The following is a 13,479-nucleotide window of genomic DNA, read 5'->3' as shown; positions in this document are numbered from 1 at the left end:
CCCAGCTGTGCTGGTGCCATCTCGTGCTATGTCCATGGCTGTATTTAATGTTACCTTAGTCCTGGCACTTAAAACTTTCTCTCGCAGTTTCGCTGAGTTTGTGTCAAACACCACCCTGACCATCTCATCTTCCTCTCCATAAGCACAGTCCTTCACCCGTGAATATTTACCCGTGGCAGTTTGCTATTGGATTGCCGCTGACGGACGGCCTTATATGGGCAGGCACTAAATTACAAACGCCAGCGGCAGCCTGTCTATGAACTTAATTTAAAGTGTAGGTTTACATCGTGCTTTGTTTCCGAAGTAGCAGAACTCATGAATATGGTTGTATATGTCACTCGCTCGCTTCTTATTGTTTCACTGCCTTCTCAATTATATAATGCATGTTTTCTTCAGCGCTTTTTTGAGGTCTTCCTGGTTTTCTATGTACTGCGTGATTACGTGGGAGGCGTGATGATGTCACACGAAACTCCGCCCCCACGGCGTTGAAGCTCATCTCCATTACAGTAAATGGAGAAAAACTGCTTCCAGTTATGACCATTACGCGTAGAATTTTGATATAAAACCTGCCCAACTTTTGTAAGGAAGCTGTAAGGAATGAACCTGCCAAATTTCAGCCTTCCACCCACACGGGAAGTTGGAGAATTAGTGATGAGTGAGTGAGTGAGTGAGTGAGGGCTTTGCCTTTTATTAGTATAGATAAGTCAAAAATATATTGAGTCCTAAAAGAGTAAGGCACTTGACGTGGAGCAGGACAGTCTTTGAGAATCTGTCAGCCCCTATATCTGTAAATAATAATTTGCCTTTGTGGCTCCTGCTCTGCAGAGCCTCCTTCCAAAGGTCTTTATGTAGATTCTACTCTTAATTTAAATAGGCCGATGGATGGCATTTTCCGGAGTGTCAGAGATGAGCAGAAAAAGAGTAGTGTAAGTCAAAGTATGGTTCTGTTACCCAGATTTCTTTTAAAACCATTATCAATATGCTAATCAAAATCACTAGTCAAAACCAAACAAGAATTTTAAATCTTTTAAACTCTTCATCTTACAAATTCTAACCATCTGTTTTTGTTTGGCCTTGTATTTTGTTCCTCTTTGCCTTTTAAAACAATTTGTTAGGGTAAAAATCAGGAAATGAGCTGCATAAAATTGGTCATTGATGTGGTAGGTAAAAGAACTTCAGTCTGCTTTGCATTAATCCGAGCTGGGACCCTTCTCACCCCAAGAACAGCAAAGACTATATTAACACAGAGCAGAAGAAATATGTAGGAAACTATCATGTGGTGCATAACCCAAAAACTGTGTCCAGTAGTAGTACCAGTAGAGAACAAAACCATGCTATAATATCCAAAGAAATGAGAGAGAGAAACAATGATGGAAAAGAATAGATTCCCTGTACCCCCAGGGTGTCACAAAACTACATCCTTGTGCCTCAAGTCAGAGAAGTTACATGAAGCTAATGAACGCCTCTGGCAAGATCACAAAAAGTCTTCTGGACACTAAGTGGCAGCTGGGGGGGCAGAAGGAAGTTATTATGACCTTTTTAACTAACAGAAAGACAGAGCCCAGGGAGAGTACCCTTTCCTTTAAAGCGTAGACATGTAAAGGTGTCAGATGTCAGGTTTCTGTGGTGTAGTTCCCCAATATTTTGTAGAGCCTTCTCTGTCACTCAGGAAAGTGATCACCTTCTTTAAAATGGATTGAAGCTCAGATGTGTTTCTAAATACAGTTAAAAGAATGAACAAATCAGCTTTATGGCATTAATGAAGAGTTCCAGGCTATCAAAGTCAGAAAGACGTTACAGTTTAGTATGTGAGAAACTGAGAGTATAAGGAGTAGGCAAAATGTAACATAACACCTAGTTGGTTAAGCTAAGACATGGCTGCTAGGCGTTCATCATTTTGTCATTGTCAATGTTTTTCTGTCACTCCTCAATCGCTCCCCCCTTGTGCCTATTGTTATTTAATAAATATGCTTTCAGTTCTTAGAAGTACTTGACTGTTTATGTCACTGACACACTTGAAGGGCAGGGTGAAGTCACACCCTGTGACAAACATTTCAGTAATTTACTACCATTCTATTAGGATTATGTTTAATGCTTTGGGTATTTATGTTAAGCATAATGTACAGAGTACATTTATCTTTTGTATAGGTTCTTGATTCAAAAGTGTTGAGGAATTTTAGTTATAGCTATAGCTCCTTAATAATTTATCAAGTGGAAGAAGTGTTCTAATGTTTATCTATTCATCTTTTATAAATCTTGCATAATTGGCCATAAGCAGCATAAGGTTTAAGACACGAGCAAACCACAGACAGGGAGCCAGTCCATTCTTAGGTAAACTCATTTAGGCACAGACCCATACCTGCTCATATTGGATCAATGTAGAGCCTCCAGTAAATCTTAACTTGTATGTTGTGAGAAAGTGGAAAGAAAACAAATACAAAGAGAACAGTCTGTGTAGACCATTTACAGGGTTTGTCCAGGAGTCTGGGTCTATGGAACTTGAGCCCTCTTGACCATGATGTTCTTGATGGATGGATTTTTGTATATTTGTAATAGGGGATTGTCCTCTTCATTGAATAAAAAGCATTGAGACACAAAATCAGATTTTTTTATACAAACTGGATGTCCTATGATTTTCAATACATGAAGAATCAAACATATTCAACTGCCTGTGTGGCACCCCTGCCTTCTTTGAAAGGCTTTTATAGAAACTGCCAAAAACACAATCTTTTGGATTGTTTTTGCTTATGCTCTAAGGTCTCATTTATAAAATGTATAAAGCTTTTCACCTTCCCTCTCATCTACTAAGTTAAGGTTAACATCCTTTAGCTGAGTACTGGGAGCATCTATTGAGCTTGCATATAACAAGAAAATTGCTCTCATTAGTGTTTCTCAGAAACAGTAAAGAATTTGTATGCAAGGTGTGAAATAAAGGGGATCCCGTAATTAACCAAGTGGATCCTCAAAAAGCCTAGAAATCAAAATTGTGGGGAGCCTCTGAAAAAAATAGTGGTCTCCCCTAGACTTTCTTATATACTCAGATATGGGGATAGATATTTGAGGAGTAAACCATAAACGCAATGATTATATTTTTATATTATGTACATTACAGAAGCATCAGCAACAAATCAAATCAAATTAATAATATGTTGAACAATTATTAAAAAAGTAAAGTTGAATAAATCAAACTCTGCAGCTGCATGAATAAAAGGTAAAGTACCACTTCTGGTTAGTGGAAATAACCCAAAAGTTGATAGAAATCTACATTTTGTACCTAATACTTGTATGCAAAATTTGGTTGACCTAAGTGAAAGTGTACTCAGGTTATTGTGTTTACATATTGTCACGCACGCGCGCATGGCAGGCAGCTAAAGGGCTCGAGTGAAGGCAGTTCTGAGGCATGCCGGGATGTGGCAGAGTGCACTAACTCTCTTTCTCACTTCCCTGTAGACCAAACCCGGGACTCCACCTGGCTCTCTTGACATCACTTCTGGGACCGAACCAATGGAAACAGACCTTACCAGCTCCGGCCCCCCTGATGTCACATCCGGGCCTGATCCAATGAATAATGAACACGTGCCCGATCCTTATGATCTTACTTCCTGTCTTCCCCTTTAAAAGCCTACCCTTTTCCCTTCTCCCGCAGTCTGGTTTTGGACTCCATTGTATGCACTTCAGTGCTAGTTGCTTTGAAAACGACTTTTGCAGCCAGGATACCAAATTATATGGGTGGCTGCCCCAAACCTTTATCTGTCTTTGTCTCGTTTTGTGACAGTGGCATAGCCGGCAGGATGGGGAAGTCCCAGAAGAGAAGGGGACAGGACCTGCAATACACCCAGGTGGGAGCGTACCGGGGCTGAGTATTCAGGCGGGGAGGGTGCCCCGTGGTTCGGCGAGTCCCGGTGCAGGCTCCGCTCCCGGCATGCAGAACTAGGCCACCTAGAGAGGCCAGGGAGTGTGCGGGTGGGGCTCACAGAGTTGGGCTGCCCTGGAGGGGGGAGGCAAGAGGGACTCAGTATGCTCTCTTGGGGGAGAGTGCCTGCCTCCCAGTGAAACCAAAGCCCCATTTACCACCTAGGGGTGCCCCAGACTGGCAACAGTCCGAAATGTAGCTAAATCCAGCTAAACTCAATTAAACCCCAATTTGCGGATAATGTCTTTAATTATTTTATTTTAAAATTGGGGTTTAATTGAGTTTAGTTGATTTAGCTACATTTCGACTGTTTCCGGAATGCAGCAGCTAGCGAGCTGATTGGAGACCGTAAGAGCCAATCAGAATTTTTGAAACCAAGTCTGTGATTGGTTGGTTTTGTGCACACTTATAACGGTGTACAGAGAGTTGGCGCCGCAGCAGAGAATGTTGTGAGCGCAAGCAACACATTGCGAGCAAGCGCAAATGAAAAAACTGAGCGAGAGGGGGTGCTATTGTGTGTGTGTATATGGATAAGTGCAAACACTGAAATACATTTTTTGCACGCAGCAATGAATTTTGTTCACTCAAATTCAGCTTTTGTACGCTCAAAATAAATTTCTCCTCAAAATGCAACACTTGCACTTGCAATATTTTTTTACGTGCGCTCAGAATAGTGGCACTGAAATAACGCCATACAAGCCCTACCAGGTAATAGAGCAGGTAGCTTGCTATCTGCTCCTGAAAGCGCTTCCCCATGGCTTCACCCAGCCGGTCTGGGGCAAGCAGTTTACGAACATGTCAGGGCTCATAGAGCTTCTGGAGACACAGAGGGCGGCCTCACACTCTGGGAGAGCAGAACCGCCCTTCTGTCAAACTCAGCCGGGGTACGTCCCAAGACCTAGCCCCTCCCTGTACAACCCGGAGCTCGTATCGGCGCAACCCGCTTCGAGACAACAAGGAATGCAGGTGGAGGGGGAGGAGGGGTTGGTGTGCTCTGACAAGCGCGTTGACGGTCCCGCACACAGACGTGGTGATCGTTAACGGGTTTAAAACTTCCGCTGTGCTCGATTCCGGCAGCAACATTTCCATTGTTGCCTGCCGTTTTGTGCTACCGTGACAATGGCTAAAGTTCAAGACCAGTATAACCTGTGTCCACGGGGAAACCCGCTGGTACAGGACCGCCGCTTGTGTCATCAGCCATGGAGGATCGGTCCAGAAAGTAACCGTGGCAATTCTTCCTGATCCTCCACACCCGGTAATACTGGGGCGGGACTGGTCTCAAATTAAAAGCGGTAAGGCACATACCACTCCCGGGGTTAATTTGGGTCTCGTTATGGATGGAGATGAACCGTCTCAAGCTGCCTCCACGCCGTGTAATTAGCCGGCAGAGAGAGACGAAGTGGCTGTCCTAAGTGATGTGGCAACTCCCGGGCCATCGCAGGCTGACACGTCATCCACCAACGCCGCGGCGGAGCGGGAGGAAACCACGCCCATTGAGGTCGACGTTGACCCTCTCTCCGTGTTGCGGTTTCAATTTAAAAGGACGCCGGCTTCTTTTAGAAGGGAGCAATGGAACGACGACTCCCTGAAGTTGCAAAAAATGCAGTGGTCCTTTGTCGATGGCCAGCGCACTGATCAGTTGATGCCACAGGGCCCCTACTTTGTGTTAGATAATGACCTCCTTTACCGTGTAGCAATGCATGACGGTCAGGAGACGAGGCTGCTGCTAGTGCCGCGTACCTTCCGGAGGCAAGTCTGCATGCTAGCACACGCCCACCTCCTAGGTGGCCACCTGGGCACTGAGAAAACACTGGAGCGGATCAAGCTCCGTTTCTACTGGCCGGGAATCAACGAGGAGGTTCGTCGCTTTTGCGCTTCCTGCCCGGAGTGTCAACTGTGACAGATTCCTAGGAAGAACCGTGCTCCTCTCGTTCCTATTCCCTTGATTGATGTTCCCTTCCACAGAATCGGGGTCGACCTGGTGGGACCCCTGGAGCCCTCAGCCCAAGGACACAAGTACATTTTAGTCCTCGTGGATTATGCTACACGATACCCGAAGCTGTTCCATTGCCTCAGCTACCTCTAAAGCCATCGCACGGGAATTACTAGGGGTATTTGCGCGTGTGGGGATCCCCAAAGAAGTCTTGACAGACCAGGGGACCCCTTCACCTCAGAGACGTTCAAGGAGACTGCCAGATTACTGAAAATAAAGCATTTAAAGACCTCGTGTATCATCCTCAAACCGACGGATTAGTAGAGAGGTTTAATCAAACTCTCAAGCAAATGCTGCGTAAGGTGGTCAGCGAGGATGGAAGGAACTGGGATCAGCTCCTCCCCCTCGTCCTTTTTGCCTATCGGGAAGTCCCACAAGCCTCCACGGGTTCTCCCCTTTGAACTACTGTATGGGCGACAACCTCGGGCATATTAGATATTTTGAAAGAAGGGTGGGAAGAAGAGGCTCTTCCCTCTACAAATATACTAGAATATATCGCGCAGTTATGCGATAGATTTGGAAAGATTCGCCTGTCCTTAAAAGTCACATGGAGGAGGCTCAAGCAGCACAGGCCCGTCACTACAACCGCGGCACGTCTCTTCGGGAGTTCCGCCCGGGAGATCGAGTCATGGTCCTAGTGCCTACCTCCCACTCTAAGTTGCTTGCCCACTGGCAGGGCCCCTACGAAGTTAAGGAGAGGAAGGGACTGGTCGACTATTTGGTGAGTCAACCCAATCGCCGGCCAAAGGAGCGGTTTATCATGTGAACCTGCTGAAACCGTGGAAGGACAGGGACCCGCTCCCTCCTCCGGCCAGCCCGCCACTCTTCGCCACACACACGACCTTAACTTCGGCACGGACTTGAGTCCCAGACAAGGCAGGAGCTGGAAACAGTTATCCGGACCGTTCGGGAGGTAGTCAGTGAACACCCCGGAAGGACCTCTCTGATTGAGCACAACATCGTGACAGAGCCTGGGGTTGTTGTCCGAGAACGTCCGTACCATCTTCCCGAGGCAAAAAAGGCTGAAGTGGAGCTTGAGATCAAGCGCATGCTGGAACTAGGTGTGATTGAAGAAAGTTATAGTCCCTGGTCCAGCCCCATTGTGCTCGTCGGTAAGCCTGACGGGAGTTGGAGGTTCTGCAATGACTTCCGTCAGCTTAATCAAGTCTCCCAATTTGATGCCTATCCAATGCCACGCGTGGACGACCTCCTCGAGAGGCTTGGACAGGCTCAATATCTGACCACGCTTGACATGACAAAAGGGTACTGGCAGGGTCCCTTTAACGGACTCCGTGAAGGAAAAACGCGCTTAGTACCCCTAGCAGACACTGGCAGTATCGTGTCCTTCCAGCGTCTGGTGGACAAAGTGCTAAAGCCTCATAACTCATATAGTGCTGCCTACCTGGATGACGTGGTCATCTATTCCAGCACATGGAAGGAACACCTACAGCATGTCCAAGCGGTATTACGGACACTTGGTGAGGCCGGGCTCCAGATTAATCCCAAGAAATGTTTCTTTGGATTAAGCGAGGCCAAATATTTAGGCTACCTGGTGGGTCGGGTACCGTAAGGCCACAGTGCTCCAAAATTGATGCCATTTTGAAATGGCCCCGTCCGCGAACCAAGCGGCAGGTCCAAGCCTTTCTTGGGTTAGCCGGGTACTACCGCCAGTTTGTACCCCGGTTCTCGGAGAGAGCGGCACCCTTGACTGATTTAACAAAGAAGAGGGCCCCGAACATTGTGGTATGGACTGAAAAGACAGGCACTGCATTTGGTGACTTAAAGCAGGCCCTTACGTTCGCACCTATTTTGATGGCACCTAACTTTTCTTTGCCTTTCATCCTCCAGACGGATGCTTCGGACACAGGCCTGGGCGCCGTGCTGAGCCAAAGTGTCGATGGTGTGGAACACCCTGTCATGTTCCTGAGCCGGAAACTGTTGGACCGGGAGACCAGGTATGCAGCGGTGGAAAGGGAGGCTTTGGCGATTAAATGGGCGATTACTCAGCTGAGGTACTACCTGTTGGGCCGGGAATTCACCCTTGTCACGGACCATGCACCTCTACAGTGGATGGCCCTGCACAAGGAGTCGAATCCGCGGGTCACACGGTGGTTTCTTGAACTGCAGCCGTACAAGTTTTCACTTGTTCATCGTCAGGGTGCTCTCCATGCCAACGCTGATGCTCTTTCTCGGGTTCACGACCTCTCTGTTAGGGTCGCCCGACCCGACGGGTCTGGGCTGAGGGGAGGCCCTTGTCACGCACGCGCACATGGGAGGCAGCTAAAGGGCTCGAGTGAAGGCAGTTCTGAGGCATGCCGGGATGTGGCAGAGTGCACTAACTCTCTTTCTCACTTCCCTGTAGACCAAACCCGGGAGGCTCCACCTGGCTCTCTTGACATCACTTCTGGGACCGAACCAATGGAAACAGACCTTACCAGCTCCGGCCCCACTGATGTCACATCCGGGCCTGATCCAATGAATAATGAACACGTGCCCGATCCTTATGACCTCACTTCCTGTCTTCCCCTTTAAAAGCCTACCCTTTTCCCGCAGTCTGGTTTTGGACTCCATTGTATGCACTTCAGTGCTAGTTGCTTTGAAAACGACTTTTGCAGCCAGGATACCAAATTATATGGGTGGCTGCCCCAAACCTTTATCTGTCTTTGTCTCGTTTTGTGACAATATACACACACACACATAATTCCAAAAATGGTATTTTTGGAGGTCTAAAACATTGAGATTCATCAAAATCTCGAAATGGAATTTTTGGAGGATTCCAATACTTTCCCTATACTTTGTATACAAGAAAGTAAAAAAAAATTAAAATAAAATGTTATAATGTTATAAATCACTCACTGCCAATTACATAGTTTGCAAGAAAATTTTGTGGCAGCATGCGGAAAGCACTTCCTAGAGAAGACTGGAAGACTGTGGTCAGTGAGTAGTTCATGGGCTGGATGGGACTGCACTCTGTACAGAAAGGAAAGAAAGCATATCTTTAAAATCAGAAGAATGGTGAAAGACTTTTTCATAATATAGTAGTAGGCATCTGTTCATCTCAGAAAATGATGGTTGCACTGTCTGTCTTAGTGCTGTTAAATACATCTGGAGTGGCTCAGCAATCTGATCCTTGCATGGAAGTCCCTTCCGCAAGTACTGCATGTGAGGATGGATACTGAAACTGGAGCCTGAGTTTGTTGTCTCTGCCTCCTGGGTTGTCTTCTGTCCTCTAGCTGTTGATTGCGCCTTTCTTTGCCTCTCTTGATGCCTTTTTGAATGACTTGCTGCCAGCCACTTCAGTTGCCTGCGTGCTGTTCTCAGTTCTCTGGGTCGATGACTGTCAGTTCTAAGTTATGCTTGCAGATGCCTTTATATCGCAGTGCTGGCCGGCACACTGGGCAATGTCCTGTGGCCAGCTTTCCATACATGACATCCTTGGGAATGTGACCATTTAGCATTTGATGTACATGTCCCAGTCAGCACAGTTGTCTCTGGCTAAGGAGAAGATGCATGCTCAGTGAATCGGCTTGCTCCATTACGGCGGTTTTGGTAACTTTGTCTTACCATGTGATGCTGAGGATGCATCTTAGGCAGCGATGGTGTAAGCTCTCTATGCAATTTTCCTGCCTGGCACAAGTAGTCCAGGATTCACTGCCATACAGCAAAGTGCTGAGGACGCATGCCTGGTATACCTTCAGTTTGGTGTTCAGCATCAGCTGATTGTTGGTCCACACTCTCTTGCTCAGTTTGGCCATCACACCAGCAGTTCTGACAATCTGCCTGTCGATTTCATTATTGAGTGATGGGTTGCTGTGGCTGATGAAATCCAGGGAAGTAAAGTGGTTGATGATTTCAAGCACTGTGCCGTCACTGCTAATCGAAGGTGAAGTAGGGACATCCCGGCCTATGACATTGGTCTTCTTACCGCTAATACCCAGTCCAAACTCCCAGCAAGCATATACAAAATGCTTGATCAGCTGCTGGAGAGCCGCTTCAGTACGTGAAGTCAGGGCCACATCATCAGCGAACAGCAATGTTCTAATGAGGATTGTGCGAATCTTGGTATTTGCCTTTAGGCGAACTAAGTTGAACAACTTCCTGTTGCTTCTGGTACTGTATGTAGGGCGTTGCCTTCAACAGAGCTCTTGAATGCAAAGTTCAGTAGTATGGAGAAGAAAATGCCAAACAGAGTCAATGCAGGGACACATCTTTGTTTCACACCGCTCTTGATCGTGAAGGGGTCAGAAATGTCCCCATCATAGCTGACCGAACAATGCGTATCCTCATGAAAGGAGGTTAGAATACTAAGCAGTTTGGGGGGAGGCAGCCGATTTTCTTTAGCAGCTGAAACATACCTGCCCTACTCACAAGGTCAAAAGCCTTGGTCAGATCGATAAATGCAATGTATAACGGTTTGCCTTGTTTTCAGCATTTCTCTTGTAGCTGACGTATAGAGAAGATCATGTCAACTGTGGATCTTTCAGCCCTAAAGCCTTACTGTGATTCTGGATAAATGCGATCAGTGAGGACTTGCAATCGAGTTGGACCCACACGAGTGAAGACCTTGCCTACAATGTTCTGCAAGGTGTTGCCTCGGTAACTTACAGTCACTGCGATCACCCTTATTTTTATACAGGGTGACTATCTTGACATTACGTTTGTCCTGTGGTACCTTGCCTTCCCTCCAGCAGAGGCACAGAAGCTCATAAAGTGCTTTAGTAAGGCTGGCTTTCCACATTTAATGATCTCTGGTGGTATGCTGTCCTCTCCTTATGCCTTTCCACATATTAGGGCATTGATGGCTTTGTTATGTTCAGCCACAGTTGGTTGTGCATGTAGGTCTTCTAGGACAGGCAGGTCTTCGATAACATCTAACACTACTTGAGTTTTCTGTGGAGTACAGATCTAGAAAGTGTTCAACCTATTGACCCATTTGTTTGTTTTTGTTTGTGATTACCTCTCCTGTCTTAGACTTTAGAGGTACATATGTCTTCATTTGCTTACCTATTGCTTGTTTAATGCCTTCATACATGCTCCTGATGTTACCAGTGTCTGATGCAAGCTGAATATTGCCTGACAGTTGAAGCCAATAGTCATTTGTGCAGCGATCAACAGATTGTTGGCCCATGCGACAGGCGTCTTTCAGTTTCTGTAGATTTTTCTGGCTTGGGTCGCACTTGTAAGTAATAAACGCATTTCACTTAGCGTAAATGACTGGCTCTAACACCGATATACCATCATCAAACCAGTCTGCATTATGGCGCTCTTTTTTGCCTTAAGTCATGATGGCAACACTGTATATAGTGTTTCGAAGTGAATTTCATCTTGCTTCTGTGCTCTGCTGTTGGTCGCTAGCTCTGTTTTTGTCTGTGTAGGTGGTCTTACTGTTGTTAATTCTTTGTTGAAATTTCCTCTTGGAAAAATGCAGTTTCTTTGGTTTGGGCTTTTCCTTTGTGACATTCAGGGAGCAGTTAGTATAACAGTCTGCATGGTGATAAACTCTGGTATTGCATATGCTGTTTAGGAAGTCCTTTTTGGTGATGACTAAGTCCAGCTGGTTCCAGTGTTTTGACCTTGGGTGTCTTCAGGAAGCTTTACGACAAGCCTTGTTCTGAAAATAAGTATTTGTGATACACCGACTGTGATGGCAGCAGAATTGAAGTAACCTCTGTCCATTTTCATTCATTTTTCCTATGCCATTATGACCTAATACGCTCGGCTAGGATTCTCGAAATGCACCCACCCTAGCGTTGAGCTCTTCCAAGAGGTAAATGTGCTCTGACATTGGGATTCTGTTAACAACGCTATCTAGATGTTCATAGAACTGGTTTTGACTTCGAAGTGGCTTTTAGGGTTGGTGCATAGATGCACACAAGGTTTAAAATTTCTGCTGATGTGAAGAGGCGTAGGATGAGAACTTTTTCTGTACCACCCATTGGAGATTCAGTTATACGGAGCGGGGTGTTCCTGACAGCAAAACCAACTCCTTGTTCCTTTGTTTCCACAATACCTTTCCTCTGCCTGAAGAAGGTATAATGATCCACTGGTAGCCTTGTTTCCTGCAGTGCTGCTATGTCAACATAGTCTGTGCAGTTCTCAAACAATTAGTGCAGTCTTTCGAGCACCTTCAATTTTTTTCACGTTATCAGACAGTTCAGTGCACATTGTTCACACATTCCAGCTTGAGATATGAAAAACAGGTCTTAAACTTTTACCAGTGGTATTTTCCTGGTGCATGGTTAACAGTCAGCTTGTTGAAGAAAACTCTGAGCTTCAGGCACCCAGTGAAGCAGGCAGACCATGGCAGGTCAACACCTTACTGGCCAGGGGCTGCCTAAATTGAAGTGGGTGATAGTTGACCAATGGGACACGAAGATCCCTCCCACTGTCGAAGAAAGCTTGTGGCGTCTAGCTCTATGCCAGATGAGCAGGGACTTATATCCTGTAACTGCTATCCTCCATGTTGTGCTCACAATATGAGGTGAGAATGGCGTGACCTCTCCAGGGTGCAGGCCTGGGGAACAGTATATGAGGTCTTTGTGCTGCCCAGACAACAGGGCCCCCTTTTCGGCCATGCCAACTAAACCTATAGGAATGCAAAACATTACATTTGGAACCGACTTGGCTGTTGGAGTTTCCGTAAGAAAGTTTAATATTGACATCCAACTACCTTTGTGACTCCGGATTTTTCCTGATGGATATCATCTCCCAATGTCTTTCCCATGACTGGGTATTGCTAGAGTTTTCCTTCTTCTAGATGAATGGTCCTCCCGGACTGCCTGAATCAACTGGTTATGGACCCAGTAACACACCATCACACCTTCTCCTGCTAGTAGAAACAGTTCTGCCAAGCTTAGAAACTAAGCCACACGTGAAGGCCAGGAGCTGGACTTAGTTGTCAGAGGCTATATGAGATGCATACATTGGAAGCATTTGTAGATGGTGGGAGCTTGTCCCCATCACCACACCCTGGCAATAATACCTTTTGGAACCAACTTTCATAATAAATCTATACAGTAAATCAGAGCCCCATGTAGGTGGTAGTGGTTTTCTGCTTGGGTCATTGCCTCAGTGATGGTAAACAGTGTGATACTAACTGCTGATATCGTGATGCTGACAGTGCATAGATTAAAAAATATGTGAGATTAGCCATGCCTTATTCCTAGTACAAATTTTTGTTTTGCAGGCAGTTCCCACGGTCTGTAAAAATGGGAAAGTGAAGTTATTAGTCTGGTTAAACTATTAGGACAAGATGTTGTTGTTTATTGCTGTGAATTAAAGAAGCCCATTATTGAGATAAACCTGTGGCAGTGTAACCAAGAAAACTTTAATTTGCAGTAGTCATCAGTAGGGCGCAGGGTACTATGGAAGGGATCAGAGCAGAACAACAGCAGTTTTTCACACACAACATCAAAGTGTGTATGTGTCATGAAGAGTGATGTGTGATGCTGGTCTGAAGGACAAGGTGGTGTGCCTTTTGTTTGCAAAATGTATCTGATTTGTTTACCTAAGATAGGCATATCCTAAGTTGGTAGCATTAGCTATAGTTAATGCATTATATATGTACAGAATA

Source organism: Polypterus senegalus, chromosome 4 (assembly GCF_016835505.1).
Source record: "Polypterus senegalus isolate Bchr_013 chromosome 4, ASM1683550v1, whole genome shotgun sequence".
In the NCBI taxonomy this organism is placed as follows: domain Eukaryota; kingdom Metazoa; phylum Chordata; class Cladistia; order Polypteriformes; family Polypteridae; genus Polypterus; species Polypterus senegalus.
This window is presented reverse-complemented; position numbering follows the sequence as displayed.